This window comes from Rhinatrema bivittatum, chromosome 6 (assembly GCF_901001135.1).
Source record: "Rhinatrema bivittatum chromosome 6, aRhiBiv1.1, whole genome shotgun sequence".
Lineage (NCBI taxonomy): Eukaryota > Metazoa > Chordata > Amphibia > Gymnophiona > Rhinatrematidae > Rhinatrema > Rhinatrema bivittatum.
In genome coordinates this window covers 271481768-271503663 of record NC_042620.1, presented here as the reverse complement: position 1 = coordinate 271503663, position 21896 = coordinate 271481768, and the positions used below count along the sequence as shown (strand labels likewise).

General features: G+C 44.2%; 1 protein-coding gene across 2 annotated transcripts in view; it reads left to right on the top strand.

Moving 5' to 3' along the window:
• GCNA (germ cell nuclear acidic peptidase) overlaps positions 1 to 21896 on the top strand; it is a 174668-nt gene that overhangs the window by 35281 nt on the left and 117491 nt on the right. The window lies entirely within an intron of this gene.

Genomic DNA, 21896 nt, shown 5'->3' with positions numbered 1-21896 from the left:
ACGCCAACTCCAAGGCGAGGTTAGGTTCCTTCCCCTTTAAGGGCAAGTTGCTATTTGGCGAGGAGCTGGACCAGCTTATTAAGGACCTGGGTGACAACAAGGTTTACAAGTTGCCGGAGGATAAGCCTCGGCAACCTCGGTCGTTTGGGAATGCTAGGGCTCGCTTTCGAGGGCAACGGCGTTTCCGTGGGGGAAGAGGGGGTTCCCTTCCCCAGCGACAGCAGGCGACAAGATCCCAGGCCTGGTCTTCTTCTTCCTTTCGCGGCAGGAGGCCTCTACGCGGGGGCGCTTCCACAGGCTTTCCTGCCATTAAGCCCGCACAATGAAGGTGCGCGGGCCCACTCCTCCGTTCCCGTTATTGGGGGTCGGCTGTCCCGATTTTGGGAGGAGTGGGTCAAGATCACTTCGGATCAATGGGTCCTCGACGTGGTCCGGTACGGCTACGAGTTGGATTTTGTACGTCCCCCCCGGGATCTCTTCCTGGTATCGCCATGCGGGCCGGTAGAAAAGCAGGTAGCTATCGCCCAAACGGTCGCCCATCTACAGGCTCTGGGGGCGGTGGTTCCTGTTCCGCGGGACCAGCTGCGGACGGGTCGGTACTCCATATACTTCCTGGTTCCCAAGAAGGAGGGCACCTTCCGACCCATTCTGGATCTCAAAGGAGTAAACAAGGCGTTGCGTGTGCCCCGCTTCCGGATGGAGACCCTCCGGTCTGTTATTGCGGCCGTCCACAAGGGAGAATTCTTGGCTTCTTTGGACCTGACAGAGGCCTATCTTCACATCGGAATAAGAGAACGGCATCAACGGTACTTGAGGTTCACGGTGATGGGGGACCACTACCAGTTTTGCGCCCTCCCCTTCGGGTTGGCCACCGCGCCGAGGGTGTTCACCAAAGTTCTCGTGGTGGTAGCGGCCTCCCTCCGCCGTCAGGGCGTCCTCGTGCATCCCTATCTCGACGATTGGCTCATTCGAGCAAAGTCGCAGGCGGCCTGCAATCGGGCGGTCTCCTTAGTGGTGCACCAGCTGCAGGAGTTGGGTTGGGTAGTCAACTTCCCGAAGAGCAGACTCGAACCGACCCAACAGCTGGAGTTCCTGGGAGCTCGGTTCGACACCTTGGTGGGCACGGTTTTTCTTACGCAGCAACGCAGGGTCAATCTCATGACTCAGGTACGGCGCCTGTTGGAGCTCGAGATGCCCACGGTCTGGGATTATTTACAAGTCATTGGTCATATGGTATCTACTATGGAAATGGTACAATGGGCTTTTGCGCATATGCGTCCATTACAAAGAGCACTTCTATCTCGCTGGGATCCCCGCTCGGAGGAGTACGGGATAGAATTGCCTTTACTGGAGCCGGCTCGCTCCAGTCTCTCTTGGTGGCTGAATCCAGCCAATCTCCTGCAGGGGGTGGACCTCGAACCCCCGCCTTGGTTGGTGGTGACAACGGATGCCAGCCTGTCGGGCTGGGGAGCGGTCTGCCAGTCCCGTGCGGTCCAGGGCACCTGGTCAGCGCTCCAAGCGACTTGGTCCATCAACCGATTGGAGACCAGAGCGGTCCGCCTGGCCTTGCGGTGTCTCCTTCCCCTGGTACGCGGACGAGCTGTAAGAGTTCTGTCGGACAATGCGACCGCAGTGGCGTACATAAATCGACAAGGAGGCACAAAAAGCCTGGCGGTAGCGACCGAGGCCGCGCTATTGATGTCTTGGGCGGAAAGGCACATAGAGCGTCTCGCAGCCACCCACATTGCCGGCGTGGACAACGTTCAAGCGGATTACCTCAGCCGGCAGCACCTGGATCCAGGAGAATGGGAGATCTCGTCGGAAGCGATGGCTCTCATCGAGCGGCGTTGGGGGACTCCGCGCTTGGACCTCATGGCGACTCGGCAAAATGCAAAGGCGGCACGCTTCTTCAGTCGGAGGAGAGAGCACGCGTCAGAAGGAGTGGACGCGCTAGCACTCCCGTGGCCTCGTCACATTCTTCTGTATGTGTTCCCTCCGTGGCCCCTCGTAGGGAAAGTGCTAAGACGCATAGAGTACCATCGCGGCCCAGTGATCCTCGTGGCTCCGGAATGGCCGCGGCGTCCGTGGTTCGCGGATCTGGTCAATCTGGCAGTGGACGGCCCACTACGTCTCGGTCATCTTCCCAATCTTCTTCGTCAGGGTCCAGTATTTTTCGATCTGGCGGATCGTTTTTGTCTGGCGGCTTGGCTTATGAAAGGAAGCAGTTGAAGAAAAGAGGTTATTCGGACGCGGTGGTGTCTACTCTCCTTCGGGCCCGTCGGTCGTCCACTACGCTCGCCTACGCGAGGGTTTGGAAGGTTTTCCATGATTGGTGTGACAAGACGGGTGCTTCGGCCAGACGTTCGTCTGTGGCGGATATCCTTATGTTCTTACAGGACGGATTGAAGAAGGGGCTAGCGTATAATTCGCTTCGAGTTCAGGTGGCGGCCTTGGGCTGCTTGCGAGGTAAGGTAGAAGGCTCTTCCCTTGCGAGTCATCCGGATGTGGCGCGGTTTTTGCGAGGAGTTAGGAACTTGCGTCCTCCCGTCCGGCTTCCCTGTCCGTCTTGGAACTTGAACTTAGTACTCCGTGGCTTGTGTGCGGCTCCGTTTGAACCTATTAAGGCGGCTTCCTTGAAGGATCTGACTCTCAAGGCTGTCTTCCTTGTGGCCATTTCCTCAGCTCGTCGGGTGTCGGAGCTTCAGGCTCTTTCTTGCAGGGAACCGTTTTTGCGCATTTCGGCGTCGGGGGTTTCTCTACGAACTGTTCCTTCCTTCCTACCTAAGGTGGTCTCCGCGTTTCATGTCAACCAAACGGTGGAATTACCTTCCTTCTCGGAAGAGGACCTGCAGTCTTCTCAAGGTAGGGACTTGAGGCGTCTGGATGTCCGGCGGATTCTTTTACGCTATTTGGAGGTTACCAATGACTTTAGAAAGTCAGATCACCTTTTCGTGTTGTGGAATGGACCCAAGAAGGGTCTTCAGGCTTCCAAAGCTACGATCGCACGCTGGTTAAAGGGTGCTATTGTGGCCACGTATGTTGGATGTGGGAAGCCTATTCCTGCTGGGCTTAAGGCTCATTCTCTACGTTCTCAGGCGACTTCATGGGCAGAGAATCATTTGGTCTCTTGCCAAGAGATATGCAGGGCGGCCACATGGAAATCTTGGCATACTTTTGCCAGGCATTATCGCCTGGATGTTCGTGGTCCTCCTGCGGAGTCCTTTGGGAGCAGTGTGATTCGAGCGGGACTCTCAGGGTCCCACCCCAGTTAAGGCGGCTTGGGTACATCCCAGCTGTCTGGACTGATCCTGGTACGTACAGGGAAAGGAAAATTAGGTTCTTACCTTTGCTAATTTTCGTTCCCGTAGTACCATGGATCAGTCCAGACGCCCGCCCTTAGTAATTCTGGGAGTCCGCTCGTGTTCCTTTTCTGTGTTTTCTTCCATTACAGTTTGTATTGTATTGTATTGTAATAGATGCCACAGTTTCGAGGTGCAGTGTCTCCGTTCCTCGTGTTTTTCTTGTTCACTCTGTGGTGTCCAGTTTGTTATTTCTGGTTTTACCTGTTCTCAAGGAGGTTTCTACTTGATCTGAGCCTTTAGGTCATGCTATTGATCACAATCCTTTACCATTCTATTGGGGGTACAGTTGAAGGTGATTCATTTCTTATTTCTGCTTTGATATCACATATACTGAGGGATCGCAGGTGGCACACCAGTATATCTAGGGGGTGCTTTCAGTTTTCTCTCTGACTCCATCTGCTGGAGGGGAGGCATAACCCAGCTGTCTGGACTGATCCATGGTACTACGGGAACGAAAATTAGCAAAGGTAAGAACCTAATTTTCCTATGTCCTTTTGTGGACTGCAAACTGGTTGAAAGACAGGAAACAGAGAATAGGATTAAATGGTCTGTTTTCACAGTAAAAAAAAGGTAAACAGTGGAGTGCCTCAGGGATCTGTACTTGCACTTGTGCTTTTTAATATATTTATAAATGATCTGGAAAAGGGTATGACCAGGGAGGTACTTAAATTTGCCAATGACACAAAATTATTCAGAGTAGTTAAATCACAAGCGGATTGTGATAAATTGCACGAGGACCTTGCGAGGCTGAAAGATTAGACATCCGTAAACAGATGAAATATAATGTGGACAAGTGCAAGGTGATACGTACAGGGAAAAATTACCCATGCTGTAGTTAGATGACACTAGTTCCATATTAGGAGTTTCCACCCTGGAAAAAGATATAGTCATCATAGTTACTACACTGAAATTGTGTGCTATGGTGATCAGAAAAGCAAACAAAATGTTAGAAATTATTAGGAAGGGAACTGCAAATAAAATGGAGGATGTCATCATGCTTCTGTATCGCTCCATGGTGAGACTGCATCTTGAATACTATCTGCAGTTCTGCTCGCTGTATCTCAAAAAAGATATAGTTGCACTGGAGAAAGTATAAAGAAGGGTGACCAAAATGATAAAGGGCATGAGGAAAGGCTAAGGAAGGAGATTAGGGCCATTCAGCTTGGAGAAGACAGATGAGGGCTGGATAAGACCTGGTCTTGAGCATCGGTATATTAAAATAATTTAAATAAATAAATAAATATGATAGAGGTCTAAAAAAATCATGACAGGACTTGAATGGGTAAATGTGAATTGGTTATTTATTCTTTCAGATAATACAAGGACTAGGGGAGCACTCCATGAAGTTAGCAAGTAACACATTTAAAACCAATCAAAATTATTTCTCACTTCACACACAGTTAAGCTCTGGAAATCATTGCCAGAGGATGTGGTTAAGGTAGCTAGTGTAGCTGGATTTTAAAAATGATTTGGAAGAGATCACGTGATGTGGTGAGCTGGAACGGCTGTGTCTGGGCTAGCTCTGGGTGCCACGGCTTAAAATCCTCAACAATTTGCTACCAAATTCGGCTCCAGTGACTGCAAGTTGGATGTCTCGTCTCTGCCCATGTCGATCATGTCATTTATGCACAAATCTCCCACATCGATGCCTACGAGAACAACTAAAAAAGACAAACCTCTAGGCACGGAAAGCAAGATGGCGCCTGCCGTCGGAGGAGGGCCCGGCGAAGAAGCGGAAAAAACCCTCTCGCTGCACCCGACTGTGAGATCAAGGAAGCGGTAATAGAAGCTCGGACAATAAGTTATCAAGCATTTCCCATCAAATCTCAAACTTGCAATCATCGATCTCTGAATTTACACCATGCTTCAACCAGATGAAAGGGAGAACATCTGTACTAGAAGACGACGTGTTAGGCCTTATGCGAAAGGTCGTATTGTTGGAAAACACCATAAGGGAACAAGGCGAAAAAATTGACGACCTAGAGAATAGGTCAAGAAGGTCTAACTTGCGCATTATGGGCATACCGGAATCAGTCGAAGAGAGCACTCTACGTGGGTTACTTCTAGATTGGATTCCAGAAACGCTAGGAATTCCGGAGCTGAAAGTAATGCTGGAAATCGAGCGAGCACACCGATTAGGACCGCGCACACCTCCGGCTACAAGGCCAAGAACCACCATAATTAAAATACTGAATTACATACATAAGCAATGCATTTTACAAGAATCACGGAAGAGAACTTACCTTCAGTTTCAAGGTTCCGCGTTCCGTATGGCACCGGACTATTCAGCCAAAGTAATAGCACTTAGGAGGCTGTTCACACCCATATGCGGAGAGCTTGTGAAAAAGCAGATGCGCTTTACTCTTCAATTCTATGACTGAAGAGGCGAGAAAAATGCTCGATGCATTGAATAAGTAACTTTCTTTTGGGCAGTTGCTCAGCGCAGTGAAAATTTTACTTAGTTGTTGGGGCAGAGAGATGTGCCACCCAGTCACATGTAAACATGATCTTCCGATGGGACTCGCAGAGTCCATGGTTACTATTGGGGAAACTCTGGGCAGGAGAGGGGGTTAGGGGTAAAGAGGGTGGGAATTATACCATATTTAAAGTGCTACATGGAAATTATGTGTGTGAATTATTTTTTAAGCTTGTTTCCTTTATCAATACTGCTGAGGTTGGGGTCGCTTACACCGCATTACGAAATGGCGGAGGCCTGGCTAGGAGCCTCTCCCAGTTCGCATTAAGTTTCTTAGTTTCTCTTTATGTTCACCCGGGAAAATGGGGGGCAAACATAGATTCCTATCCTGGAATGTGAACGGTTTTGGCTCCACCATAAAAAGGAAAAAGATATTTCAGACACTGTAATGGCTGAAGGGGGGTATTGTGTGCCTACAGGAAACTCATCTCAATACAGAGGAGAGCAGGAAGCTCCGGAGGGAATGGGTCGCGGCCTGTTATTTTTCCCCAGCAAAAAGGGCGGGGTAGCTATTTTGATTAATAAAAACACAACTTTTACCCTAGCCAAAGAATTTACGGACTCCAGAAGCCGCTGTATAATAGTAGTGGGCTATTTGGATGGAAAACCCATTACTATATGCAATATCTACGCCCCAAACACTTATGACTTACGGACATCCTAAATCTACTATTGATACATATGCAGGGCTAATTGCTTTTGGTAGGGGATTTCAACAGTACTCATGATGCCACATTGAACAAATTGGCCTTACCCCAGGGCTTTTGCAGGCTGGCAGAAACAGGGGTAACCTATGCCATTAAAAAGCTACAATTACTAGACATTTGGCGTGCCCTCCACCCAGAGGAGAGGGATTATACACATGTCTCCAGGGCGCAAGCAACTCTCTCTCTCAGATCGATTATTTTCTTATCTCGAGAGATCTATTTCCCAGAGTGGAAGGGGCAGAAATACGGGTGATAGCGGTAGTGGACCATGCCCCCATATGGGTGGACATTTGGCTCTCCAAGGACTCATTTGCCAAGAAACCTTGGCGCTTCCCAAGTCACTTAACGGAAGATAAATATTTCCATCAGTATATAAGTCAGAAATGGGAGGAATTTAACCAACACAACAATTAACACAGGGGTGACCCTACTTTATTTTGGGATTCAGCCAAAGCAGTGCTATGAGGACAGATTTTGGTGTATGTACCTGGACAATTCGCTGGTCAAGAGCATGCCTCAGGCAGGGGCCATCAGGTCAATGCGCTTGACCATTTGGACGATGAACTGGTTAACATGGAAGTCCATCACCACCTTATGCAGGAACTTAGGGTGGTCTTGCGATACACTCTATCATAATAAAACAGTGTAAGGTAGATAAGTCACTAAGACCTGGAGCTCGCTGACCCTGCGTGCTGAGGCAACCGCCACCAAACATATGACAGGAAACATCATAAGAAAATGCCATACTGGGTCAGACCAAGGGTCCATCAAGCCCAGCATCCTGTTTCCAACAGTGGCCAATCCAGGCCATAAGAACCTGGCAAGTACCCAAAAACTAAGTCTTATTTCATGTTACCGTTGCTAGTAATAGCAGTAGCTATTTTCTAAGTCAACTTAATTAATAGCAGGTAATGGACTTCTCCTCCAAGAACTTTTTTAAACACAGCTATACTAACTGCACGAACCACATCCTCTGGCAACAAATTTCAGAGTTTAATTGTGCGTTGAGTGAAGAAGAACTTTCGCCAATTAGTTTTAAATGTGCCACATGTTAACTTCATGGAGTGCCCCCTAGTCTTTCTATTATCTGAAAGACTAAATAACCAATTCACATCTACCCATTCTAGAACTCTCATGATTTTAAACACCTCTATCATATCCCCCCTCAGCCGTCTCTTCTCCAAGCTGAAAAGTCCTAACCTCTTTAGTCTTTCCTCATAGGGGAGCTGTTCCATTCCCTTTATCATTTTGGTCGCCCCTTCTCTGTACCTTCTCCATCGCAATTATATCTTTTTTGAGATGCGGCGACCAGAATTGTACACAGTATTCAAGGTAGGGTCTCACCATGGAGCGATACAGAGGCATTATGACATTTTCCGCTTTATTCACCATTCCCTTCCTAATAATTCCCAACATTGTTTGCTTTTTTGACTGCAGCAGCACACTGAACCGACGATTTTAATATGTTATCCACTATGACGCCTAGATCTCTTTCTTGGGTGGTAGTACCTAATATGGAACCTAACATTGTGTAACTATAGCATGGGTTATTTTTCCCTATATGCATCACCTTGCACTTATCCACATTAAATTTCATCTGCCATTTGGATGCCCAATTTTCCAGTCTCACAAGGTCTTCCTGAAATTTATCACAATCTGCTTGTGATTTAACTACTCTGAACAGTTTTGTATCATCTGCAAATTTGATTACCTCACTTGTCGTATTTCTTTCCAGATCATTATAAATATATTGAAAAGTAAGGGTCCCAATACAGATCCCTGAGGCACTCCACTGCCCACTCCCTTCCACTGAGAAAATTGTCCATTTAATCCTACTCTCTGTTTTCCTGTCTTTTAGCCAGCAGATTACAGAGAATCACCTACTGGCAAGGCAGGCATGTACCTACTAGGTTTGGTTGGGAGTGTTGAGCCTGTTTGCTATCGCATTGTTTTACTGTACATTTTGTTCTTTTTGTTTGTTAAAATTCAATAAAGACACTTACACACAAAAAAAAAGACCTTCCAGGTCAAATACATCAGGTCACAAGTGCACAGTGGCTCAAAAAGAGCTTTCATCAGCTGAGCTAACATCACATTGTGGTCACAAGACACAGCGGGAGGCTTCATCTGAATCAGGCCCTGAATTAATCGTACTACTTTAAGCTGTACAGAGATGGGTATACTATCTACAACCTGATGGTATGCACCAATTGCACTGAGATGCCAGCTTCCAATAGGTGTGGAAGGTAATCAAGCAGTTTTTGTTTGGGGCAGGAGATGGGATATAGGGCCTTCTGCTCACACCACACGGAAAAAACTCTTCCACTTCAGTTCATAGGACTTTCTAGTGAAAGGCTTTCTAGAAGCCACCAGGACCCAAGATACATCTTATGAAAAATCAAGCGGCTGCAGAATCAACCTCTCAACATCCAGGCTGTGAGCGACAAGGCTTGGAGGTCAGTATGCTGCAGCCTGCCCTGATCAAGCTTGATGAGATCTGGGGAGCTCCCCAGACTGATCGGTTTCCGGATGGACAACTCTGGCAGGAGTGGAAACCAAACCTGTCTCGGCCGATAAGAGGCTATGAGGATCATAGTCCCTCTGTCCTTACGAAGCTTCAAGAGAGTCTTCGCCACAAAGGGAATCATAGGATACGAATACAAAACACCCTTGCTCCATTAATAGGAAAGGGCGTTCAAGAATGGTTTGCAGCCTAGCCTGCATAGGGAGCAGAATCCGAGGCACCTTCTTGTTGCAGGCAGATGCAAACACAACTACGTCTGGACTCCCCTAGAGGCAGAATACCCGATTCGCTACTCCCTGGTCCAGGAACCACTTGTGAAGTCCGAAGGCTCGATTCAACCTGTCCGGTTCCATGTTTTCCAGCCCGTCCAGGTACATGGCCCTGGGTACCAACCCATGGGATAGGACCCAAGACCAAATCTGGACCGCTTCCTGACACAGGAGGTATGATCCAGTGCCTCCCTGCTTGTTGACATTCCAAATAGCTACTTGGTTGTCAGTCTGGATCAGGACAACTTTGTTGGACAGCTGATTTCTGAAAGCCCAAAGCTCCAAGAAGTTGATTTGACAAGAACATTCCAGAGTGGACCAAAGACCCGGAGAGACGGGGTGACTCTGATGCAATCCTAGAGGCTCTGAGTGTCTTGGTGCCACTGTGAGCCATTTGGCTCTGTGCATGTCTAAATGTGCCAAGGGAGTGACATGGACGGTTGCGGCCATATGGCCCAACAACCTCAACATGTGCCAACAGCCACCTGCTGGCTCTATTGAATCTCTGCCGCAATGGACACCACGGCGACTGCCCTCTGGCAGTGGGCATCAGTGGCCCAGTTACGAGCAGTTCCCATGGATGAGATCTGCAAGGCTGCGATGTGGAGTTCTCCACACATTCACATCTCACTTTTGTCTGGATAGGGATGGCCGACGTAATAGTAGGTTTGGCCAGTCTGACCTTCGGAATTTGTTTGAGGTGTAGAACCCAACTCTCCCTATCTAGGGCCTGTTGTTTGGGTTCAGGCTGTCTCCCCCCCCCCCCCCCCCTCTATTACCAGCAGTACTCTTGTTGTGCCCATTGGTACCTTGTTGGGTGTCTTTCAGTCCCTTTTTTTTTTTTTTGAGGAACAGCCTGTAGCTAGGGATTCACCCATTGTGAGGACTACCATCCTGCTTGTCCTCTGAGAAAGCAGAGTTGCTTACTAGTAATAGTTCTCCAAGGACAGCAGGATGTTAGTCCTCATGAAACCCATGCGCCACACCACGGAGTTGAGTTTCTCCTAATTTTTCATTTTTAAATAATGTTTTATAAGACTGGAGAGGGACCCCATGTGGACGCATAGTATAGGGCATGTTGGGCATTCTCAGTATGCCAAGTCAAAATTCTAGAAACTTTGACATAAGTATTCCATGTCAGTGCTCCATCTGATGATGTCACCCATGTGTGAGGACTAACATCCTGCTGTCCTTGGAGAGCACTTGTTACAGGTAAACAGCTCTGCTTGGAGAAGAAATGGCTGAGGGGAATTGATAGAAATCTGTAAAACCATAAGTGGAATACAATGGGTAAATAATAAATTGATTCTTTTTCACTCAACGCGCAATTAAGCTCTGGAATTCATTGCTGGAGGATGTGGTAAATGCAGCTAGTGTAGCCGTGTTCAAAAAAAATTTGGACAAGTTCTTGAAGTCTATAAACTGTTATTAACCAGCTAGACTTGGGGAAAAGTCACTTCTTATTCCTGGAATTTGCAGCATGGGATCTATCTAATCTTTGGAATCCTGCCAGGTACTTGTGATCTGGATTGGCCACTGTTGAAAACAGAATACTGGGCTTGATGGACCTTTTGGTCTTATCCAGTTCAGCAAATCTTATGTTTTATTAATATATGAATATTTGATATTTTACATTTTCCCAAAGTTGGTTTCAAGGGGGATTATAGTAAATTTAAATGAACTGAGGCAATAGAATAGCTTACAGTCAAATCAGAATTTGCAATTACTGAAGCACTTGGATCCAGTATTGGAATTCCCATTTGTGACCTAGTTTGTCCGTGTTGTGTATACATGATCCTTTGTAGAGTGTTCAGGAATTTGGGTCAAAGACGTGGATTGTAGGCAAAGACTTGTTGAAAAACTTTCTTAACTTTTTTCCTGATCTTAAGGTAGTATGACTGCAGGGGCAGTGTTGGTGGTACTTTTTGTTCCAAATTTTTGGTGCATAACTGGCCCGCTGCAATGGAATGCTCTCCCACCAGATCTTCGGCGCGAACAATGCCAGATTACCTTCAAAAAAAGACTCAAAACCTGGCTGTTTGAGCAAGCTTTCCCTTAATTCATTCGTTCCTTCCAGCTCCACTCCTCAGAAGATTAGTTCCGTATACAGGTATACTATGTACAAGACACTTTCAGTTTCTCAGGTTCCCTGGACATAAGACTCTTTTCAGTTTTAAGACTTTCTTGTCTGATCATAATCTTACAACTGTTTCAGTTTTAGGTAAACTGATTCTATTTAAAGATTTGGCAAGGAATCTTGGTGTTATATTTGATTCCGCACTGTCTATCAAACCTCAACTTTAACAAGTCCTCTATGGAGGTTGTCATAAATTGTCTGTTAAGACTGTATATGCTTGAACCAGAGGATTTTCACACTATTTTGCAGGCTTAAGTTTTGACCTGTGAGGATTACTGCAGTTCATTATTTTTTGGTAAAACTTCATCTTTAAAATTGTTGCAAATATTGCAGAATTCTGCAGTCTGCCTGCAAATAAGATTTAAAGTATTAAAATTGATAGGCCAGAATATCTTAAATCCCAGTTGATTAATTATATCCCAGAAAGAATTTTACGGTCCAGCGGTCAAAATTTAATTTTGGTGCCATCAGTGAAATTTACCTGTCTTTCTGACGTGAGGCACTGTGCATTTTCCATTTTTGGGCCAGTGTTCGAATACTCTGCCGAGTTATATTAGAGGGATTGATGACATGATATTTAGGAAACACCTTAAGACTCTTCTATTTCAGAAATCATTTATGTAATTGTAATGAGGAATGCACTACAGATATATTTTATTTATATTGATTTTAGTATAATGTTTTAATTGATTTTAATTGTATTTATTGTACTTCCCCTAGCATGATTTTGATATAGGCGGAAGATAAATACTTGAATAAATAAATAAAATACATAAGGGGGACTTTACTACTTTTAAAAATTACGGTGCCATTTTGAGATTTTGGTTGAGTTAAACACCCTAGACTAAGTTCTGACTCCTTAGGATATAAGGCGGCACCTACTAGTGAGAAAAGCAATTTTAGGGAATGACCTTGGTGACTGAGTAAGTCTGAATTTATGTTCAGTAAGCTATTGGGCTATCTCTGTAAGACAGTTATTGAGATTAATAATGGATGAAATTTGGTCAGATCCCATTTTGATGCAGTGTTGGATGTCCTCCACAAATAGGTGGCCCTCAATATTGAAGGACTGGATGAGTTTGCAGATAGGATGCATGTAGATATTGAAAAAAAGGACTGAGCCTTGAGGCACTCCACAGATAAGCTGTCTAGGACAGGATGGTTTGTTCGCCCATATAACTGATTGCATTCTGTTCACAAGGAATGAATTAAGCCACTTTAGGGCGGTGCTTTCAAAACTGATATCCTTGAGTAGCTAGATCAGGAGATGACGATCAATCATATCGAAGGTGGCCAAAAAATCAAGTATGAAAATGAGGGAGTCGCCAACTTGATCCACATGGAGGTGGATGCTGTTTGCAATGGCCAACAGAACTGGTTCAGTTCCATGACTTTTCCTAAACCTAGATTTATAATGATGTAGAATATATTTATTTATTTATTTATTTGAAACTTTTATATACCGGCATTAGTATGCAAATATCATACCGGTTCACATTGCAACTAAAAGGCTGAAAATACAATCAACAGGGAGGGAAAACGGGAGAGTGTAAATACATAGTGCAGAGAGCATTGAAAATTACAAGCTTTAGATTTGAACTGTTAACAGGCTATTTACAAGAGTCTGTATATGAAGTCTTGAAAGGTAACAGGCTATTTACAAGAGTCTGTATATGAGGTTTTGAAGCGTAACAGACTAATTAAAAAAGTTTATATACAATTTAGGTACCATTTATAAGGGCTGTACGGGGAGTAGGAGGGAGTGGAAGAGGATGGAGGAAGGTGGAGGTAGATGGAGGAAGGTGGAGGAAGAAGGAGGTAGAGGTTCGTGGAGTTGGAGGGAGGGGAGGTAGGTGGAGGAAGAAGGGGAAATTAATCAGGGTAGGCTTGTCGGAAGAGCCAAGTCTTTAGTTTCTTTCTGAACTTCGAATAGCATGGCTCAAGTCTGAGTGTGGTCAGGGAGGGAGTTCCATTGTTTAGGGCCTGCAATGGAGAGTGCACGATCCCTTGTGGCTGAGAGGTGGGCTTTTTTTATAGGAGGTATTGAGAAGGGTACCTTTGTTGACATATCGAATGGGTCGTTCAGATCGTATGGGGCAAAAGGGTTCGTCAAGCCAGTTAGAGTTGTGGGAGTAGATGGATTTGTGCACTATGGTTAAAGTTTTGAAGAGAATACGGGATGTTATGGGGAGCCAGAGGAGGTCTTTGAGTATAGGAGTAATGTGATCAGCTTTCCGAGAGTTGGTAATAATCCTGGCGATAGCATTTTGGAACATTTGTAAGGGTTTTGTAGTGGAGGCGGGTAGTCCGAGAAGGAGGGAATTACAGTAGTCTAGCTTTGAGGAAAGAGTGGCTTGGATGACAGTGCGGAAATCATGATAGTGGAGGAGGGGGTCTGAGTTTCTTTAGAATACTGAGCTTGAAGAAACCTTCTTTGAGGATGGAGTTGATCTGTTTTTTTAGATTGAGTTGTTGGTCTTTTCTAGGAAACCTAAGAGTTGGTGATAAACCTTTTTCATCACCTTGGATAAAAAGAGACAAGACTGTGTATAGTTGTCTACTATTTTAGGATAATCCCCAGGGTCTTTTGAGCAAGCTGAGTGGTGAGCCTTGGATTAGAATACCTTTTATTATATTGGCTAGCCAGGGGGCCTAGGTCATGTTTCAGGTTACAGATGAATCTTGGGGGAATTGGATCTAATGTACTCACAGACTGATTGATTCACTGAAAGATTGTTACCACTTCTTGTAAAGTGATTGTCCTGTAGTCTGACAATGGGATCAAGTTTGGTAGGGGTTGAGCAGAATTTGTCTGTGATTGTTGTATTGCTGGGTTGCTGGGAGTATGTGAGATGAAGGAAGTGGCAGGATGAAAGGAGGAACAAATAGTTGTTGGGTTTTTTTCAGTGAAACATTTGGCGGTGTCTTCAGAGTGTGACTGTGTTGGTAGGAAAGGTTTGGGTTTCTGGTTCAGAGTTTCAAAATCAAAAACTTTACATGGGTGGTTCATGGACAGTTCTAATTGTTTGGAAATGTAGCCCTTTTTGGCTTGTTGGCAGTAGCTTTGTATATTTTTGGAGTGTTCTTTGCAGAGACGAAAATTGATATCAGTTTTAGATTTCTGCCATGACAGATTCTGACATCCCGTTAGAGTTGTCAGGATGATTATTTCAGGAGAAGATTTGTCTGGATTGTTTTAGAAGACCACCCTCATGGAACCTTGGATAATTCTTGGGGATTCTGGTAGGAATGGATTTGAAAGGGGCTAGCTTCTCAATTGCTGTAGAGTATTTGTCATTCCATTGCTGGACTAGAACTTCTGGTGAGACTAAGCTAGAGGTAGTTGTGGGTATATTGATGAGTTTTCACTTGTAACACAAGATAGGTTCCTTGTGGGAGGTTTGGATGTTGGAAAAATGAGGATTTGATTTGGGAATGGGTTGGTCCAGATAAATTTGTAGTCCAACTAGGTCAAGGTGACCACAGATACTGAGTCAGAGTTTATCTTGGTACTGGCAGATAGGAAAATTAAGACAAGAGTAACTATGTCTGTGTGTAGGGACCTTGATTAACTGGTTGAGGCTAATTAATTACTGAAGGGAGGACATAAAGGGAAAACTACTGAGGTAGAATTTAATTTTGTGTTTCAACAATTTTTATTGCATAAGGAACAACACTGCCGGCTGAGGGATATTCAGCCCCCAAGCTGGTGATCTCAACACCAAAGCAATTTATAGTTTACAATATGTAGTGACCCTACAATATAAACAAACCCTCCCCTCCCCTCCCCTTCCCACCCCCCACACTCTCTCAGTTCAATGAATACCCTTCTATTAAGAAAACTGTGAAGCACAGCATCAATCCACTGCAGAAGAGAGGGGTCAGGCATTCACGATGAGACTCTGGGAATGATGCAACAATTCAAAATGTAGGAACTTCAGATCCCTTCCAGAGCACTAGAATGAGGCGCTTCCCAACCAAGCAGGCCTTCCAAACTAGCTGACGGGGCCCCTGCCCCTGTAGGATTGAAGGGGGGATACAGTTAAATAAGAGTGCCTCCGGAGTAACAGGAATATTCATATCCAGTAGGTCGGCCAGATATTGTTATATTGTCCCAAAAGGTTTTAATCGGGGGGCAGCCCCAAAATATATGGAACAAGGACCCAGGGGCCATATTACACTTCACACACAGCGCAGTCCTTGATAACTTGACGAGATAACTGCATTTCTCGGTAATACATATTTGTAGTTGCTGCGGATATACTCCGGAAGCCTGACTGGAAAGTAGAAGGAGCAAGAGCCAACTGACTCTCCTTTGTTCCATCTCTCTGCCAAAGTGGCGCCAAGATCTACTCTTGCAAGGTTCCTCAGGCCTTTGTAATAGGTTGACAAGGAGACGGTACTCGATCGATCAAAAAAGAAGAGTCCAGCGCCTGAAACACGGTTGGCTGACGTGCCTCAGGAGTATGGATTGAATGTAATGTTGGACATGTAAGTACGAAAATACCTGGGAGCTGTGGATATCATATAGATCCTTTAAATGCTGAAAGGTAAGGGCCTTTCCCTCCCCATCCAGCATGTGGCCCAATTATACCAAGCCCTTAGCGGCCCAAAGGGCAAAGACCCATGAATGTAACCCCGGCATAAAGGCAGCATTACCCCATATAGGCAGCAAGTAGGCACACTGACGAGAAATCCTCATCCTCTTGATTAAGTGGGCCCAAGTCTGGCAAATTGGTTCCAGCAACACGTGATGCTGTTGGGATTCCGGAAGACTACCGGTAGATGCCTGTAAAACATACCACAAGTCCAACGGGACCACTAATGCCTGTTCCGCCAAAACATTAACATATGCGGAGCTGCCTACTATCCACTCCCTTATGAGCTGCAAGTTCCCTGCCAGATTATAAGAGGTCAAATCCGGGACACCCAATCCTTCTCGCCCCCAGTGCTCTTTCAACCAAGTCAAGGGTATACGGGCTTTCCTGCTTGAAGCCCTATCAAGGGCCATCATGTCCCTATATTTCAGCTCTATGAGCAGATTTTGGATCACGTAGAGCCATTTGGGGAGGAGGATCATCTTTAAAAGGTTAATGCGCCCCCCCCCAAATCCCTCCAAGCCTGTAGCTTGCTCAGCGTATTCTGTAATACTCGGGGTATATTGAGCCGATAAAGTTGGTCTAGTCGTGGGAAATATATATCCCAAGATAGCGTATAGATTCAATGGCCCACTGTAGCGGAAAATCGGGGCTCCAGTCCTGTTTCAATCCCTCAGGAAAGGCTAGCGCCTCTGACTTATCCCAGTTCAATCTAAGGCCCGAGATTGCTCCAAATTCTTGAAACAATGCTAGCAAGGGTGGTAAGGAACGTAAGGGCTCCATCAAAAAGACCAAAATGTCATCAGCAAATGCTGCATATTTGAATATAGTCTCTTGGAGTTTAATCCCTCTGATCTCTTTGGTAGTTTGAATTGATAGGAGGAGAGGCTCAAGGGAGAGAGAATAAAAAGCAGCGGCGATAGAAGGCAGCCCTGTCTGGTCCCCCTATAAATCAAAAAGAGTTCAGATCTTTGATCATTCACGATAATAGATGCCATCTGTCCTCATATATAATAAGGCCACTGCCCTGTAAAACAGCCCATCAAATCCCATATCTTGCAGGCATTGGAATAAGCAATTCCATTTGACCCTGTCGAACGCCTTTTTAGCGTCAAAGCTAACAATCAAATAGGACGCTGCCACCCGGTTACAGAGAGCCATTGCATTTAAGACTAGCTTAATATTGGTTAATGCGTAACTATGTCGCACGAAACCCACTTGACCTGGAGCAATCAAAAGAGGCATAATAGTAGCCAAACAGTCTTCCATTATCTTGGCCAGTAACTTTTGGTCAAAATTCAATAATGAAATTGGCCGGTATGAGGCAGGAGATAAGGGGGTCTTTGCCGGGCTTGGGAATGAGGGTAATATGAGCCAAATTGGTATGTGGAGGATATTCACCCCTCTGAATCAGATCGTTAAAGGTCCGCGCTAAAGGTGTGCTAAGGAGGCTTCGGTAAAGAGCCTGGTCTTCAGTTTCTTCTTGAATGTCCGCATGCATGGTTCTAAGCGCAGGTCCGAAGGCAGATTGTTCCAGTGAATAGGGCCAGCTATATTAAGGTGTTAAGGGAAATTTGGATTGACATATACCTTTCCCTGTTTGTTTTGGTGTGAGCGATCAGAAGCTCCCGTTTCGCCCTTTGCAGCTGGGTGCTAAGCGCTAATAGGCGCTTGTCCAGTGTCTTTCGTCTGTGCGCCAAATAGGAGATATCTCCTCGTAAAACAGCTTTGGCCGCATACCAAAACAAGGCTGACTCACAATTGAACGACACATATTCGTGCCACTTAGTACACAGATGGTCTTGGAATTGGGTATCTTCAGCCACTTAATATGGATAGGAGGCAGTGTCCTATTGTGGATTGCTGACTGGCTAAAAGATAGACAGAGAGTAAGACCAAATGGCCATTTCTCTCACTGCAGAAAGGTAAATAGTGGCATGCCCCAGGGGTATATATTGGGACTTAACATTTATAAAAGATTTAGAAAAGGGAGTGAAGAGTGAGGTGATTAAATTCACACATGAAACAAAATTATTCCAAGTTATTAGTTAATGAAGCAATTGTAAGAAATTGCGAGAGGGCCTTCCCAGACTGGGGGATATGGCATCTAAATGGCCTATGAAATTAAATGTGGACACTGCAAAGTGATGCATATAGGGAAGAATAATCCAAACTATAGATTTATGATGCTGAGTTCCATATTAGATGTCACCATCCAGGAAAAGGATCTTGGACTCATTGTGGACAATGCTTCAAAATCTTTGGCCCAGTATATGAAAAAAGCAAATAGAACATTAGGTATTAGAAAAGGCATGGGAAATGTAGCCAAGGATATCCTAATGCTTCTGTATCAATCCATGGTGCAACCACACCTTGAGTATTGTATGCAGTTTTGCTTGCCCATCTTTAAAAAAAAAAAATAAATTAAAAAAATAAAAATAAAAAAAGAGATGTTCCAAGAAGAGCAGTCAAAATGATAAAGGGAATGGATCAGTTTTCCTATGAGAAAAGGCTAAATGGGTTAGAACTCTTCAGCCTGGAGAAGAGTCGGCTGAAGGGAGATATGATAGAGGTTTCTAAAATTTTGAGTGGGGAGGAATGGGTAAACAGAGAACAGTTATTTACCTTATCAAACAGGATTAGGACTAAGGAACACTCCAAGAAGCTAATAAGTAGCATATTTAGAACTAATCAGAGTAAGTTGTTTTTGTTTTGTTTTTCACTCCATGCACAATTAAACTATGGAATTTTGTTGCCAGCGGATATGATTAAAGTGTAGCTGGGTTTAAAATGGTTTCAGACAAGTTCCTGGAGGAAAAGTCAATAAACCATTATTAAACATTATTACGGAGTGGAGGAGTAGCCTAGTGGGCTACAAACTGGGGAAACCTGGGTTTAAATCTCACTGCTGCTCCTTGTGACCTTGGGAAAGTCACTTTATCCTCTGTTGACTCAGGTACAAACTTAGAGGAAACTTTTAACAATTGCTCATGTAAAAAGGCCCATATATACAAATATATATGGGCTGAGCGCACACAACTCTTATTTTAAAAGTGGCAAATTTCGCACATTGGTGGGTAAGGGCTGTTATATGGCATAAATCCCAGTTTTGAAACCGAACGCAGCACACTTACCTGTGCATGTTTACTTCTCGCTATCAGGTGTAAGTCCGATTAAAACTTGTTAGAGCTAAAAATTGACTGGGTGAGGGCTGGCTGAAGAGCCAGAGGGGTCTTGATGACTTCGAGAGACTGGACAAAATGGTGGACTAAGTGGGCAAACTGGTAATTTGCTTCATACGCATTTGTGCATGTTAAAGCCGACAAGCCCTAAGGAAACATACCTGAATAACATTTTATCATGTAATTGCTTAAAATTAGAAGCACACATTTGTGCACTCTTGCTGACAATTTAAAGTTACTGTCCCTGATTGTAAGCCCCCTGGGGACAGGGAAATACCTACAGTACCTAAATGTAATCCACTTTTATATATATAAAATAAATCAAAATAACACGTAGACTTGGGAAAGTCACTGCTGATCTTTCGTTATGAGCAAGAAGGACTGGGTTGTTTTTTGGGATCTTGCTGAGGTACCTGTGATCTGGATTGGCCCCTCTCAGAGACAGGATGCTGGGCTTGATGGATCTCTGCTCTGCTCCAGTATGGCATTTCTTATTTTTCTTACGCAGAGTGGCAAGGAAGTTAATATCTTATCTTATGCTTTCTTTTTATCATGAACACCAGAAGGTGAATTTTAAAAGTCCTTTACGTACCGAAGCCGTGAGATACACGCAGAAGCCGGGCCAGCATGCACCGCGCATATTTTAAAAGGAATGCAAGTACGCGCGTATCTCCTGGTACACACACATTTTCTTTCTTCTTTTTTTTTTTTTTTAAAAAGGGTCATGGGTGTTGGTATTCTGGGATTTTTCAAAGCAACCAGCACATAACTATTTACTCACATAAGCATGTGCCAGAGTCCCTATCAGCAAAACGTCTGCTATGGATGGCATGTAACTAATAAAACAAAAAAACCCCAAAAAACCCAAGGCTAGTTAGCAAAGCTTTAAGGGTTAAGAGTAAAAGGGAAACTTATTAACCGGGGGGGGGTTAGGAAGTCCTATCCTTTAGCTGGGCAAAATGGGAACAGACTGGGGAAACTGGTAATTGCATTGGCGTACGTATCTAATAAAGTCCCCCCACTTATGTGGTAGTCGGCATTTGAGCACACATCCACGTGTCTATATTTATTTATTTATTCATTCAGTTTTATATACCGTCATTCGGTTCAGCCATCATAACGGTTTACAAGAATCAAATAGAAAACATAATTAAACATAATTGCAAAAAATAACAGTGGGAGGGATGAAAGGAAGGGGTAGAGGGTGGGGTGGAAAAGGGGGGAGAAGGAAATAAAGGGAAAAGAGGAAAGTAACAGAATTGGGATTTATTCATCTTAGAGGAGGGCTCCTAGCGTTGTTTCTTATAACTTCAGTATTGCAAAGACTATGGTTGATGCCAGTTGTTGTTTCTCTTTCTCTCATGCATGGGTTTGGTTGGTTGTATTGATTGTAGTTGGATTGTTGATTTAGTTGATCGTTAATGTAGACTTTATGAAAAAGGAAAGTTTTTAGATCCTTCTTGAACATTTTGATATTAGTTTGCGTTCTCAAATAAGGTGGTAGAGAGTTCCATTTTTTTGGACAGGCAATGGAGAATGCTCTATTTCTTGTGGTTGATAGGCGAGCATCTTTGATGGGAGGAATTGTTAGACGAGAAGTGTTACTAGGTCGAAGATTTCTATTGGCATTTTGTGGAGTGATTTTTAAACCAGTTTGTTTATGGTGATCAGAGTGTATTAACTTGTGTATGAAGGTCAAGATCTTATATTCTATTCGGGATTTAATAGGAAGCCAGTGTAGTGACGTTAGTATGGGGGTGATGTGAACATTTTTTTTTTTGTTCCAGTTAAAATTCTTGCTGCTGAGTTCTGAATAACCTGCAGAGGTTTGATGTTGTATGGAAGACCAATCAGAAGGGAATTACAATAGTCTATGATCGAGAAAATTATTAGTTGCAAAACAGTTCTGAAATCCAATGAATCTAGGAAAGGTTTTATACGTCTGAGGATTAGGAGTTTGTGATATCCTTCTTTGATTTTGGTTATGTGGTTATTGAAGGATAGGTTTTTATCAATGATTACTCCAAGGGTTTTGGCGTGAGTGACAGGGGATATAGAGTTAATTTGATTGTTAGTGAGTTGAAGTGGTGGTGTCCATGATAATTATTTCAGTTTTATCAATATTGATTATGAGTTTTAATTTTGAAAGGAGTTGTCTTATTGATTCAAGTAGCATAGAGGTATCTTTGTATGTTTCATCAATAGAGTTTTTTATGGGAATAAGAAGTTGTATATTATCCGCATAGAGGTAGTGTGTGATTTGAAGATAATTTAGTAGCTGGCAGATTGGTAAAAGGTATATGTTAAAGAGAGTGGCAGACAATGCAGAACCTTGTGGAACTCCAGTTTTGAGGTTAATTTTCTTAGATATGTTGTTATTGAATGAAACTTGGTAGCTTCTGTTGGAAAGATATGATGAAAACCATTGTAGAGTAGTGTCTGCTAGACCAATTTCTGACAATCGATCTAGAAGTATTTGATTTACAGTATCAAATGCTGCAGAGAGGACAAGGAGTACGAGTAGATATTGTTTTCCATTATCAAATCCTCTTAGAATAGTGTCATTTAATGAAAGAAGGAGAGTCTCTCAGTGTTAAGGTTTTTTCTAAAACCATATTGGTTTGGGGATAAGATGTTGTTT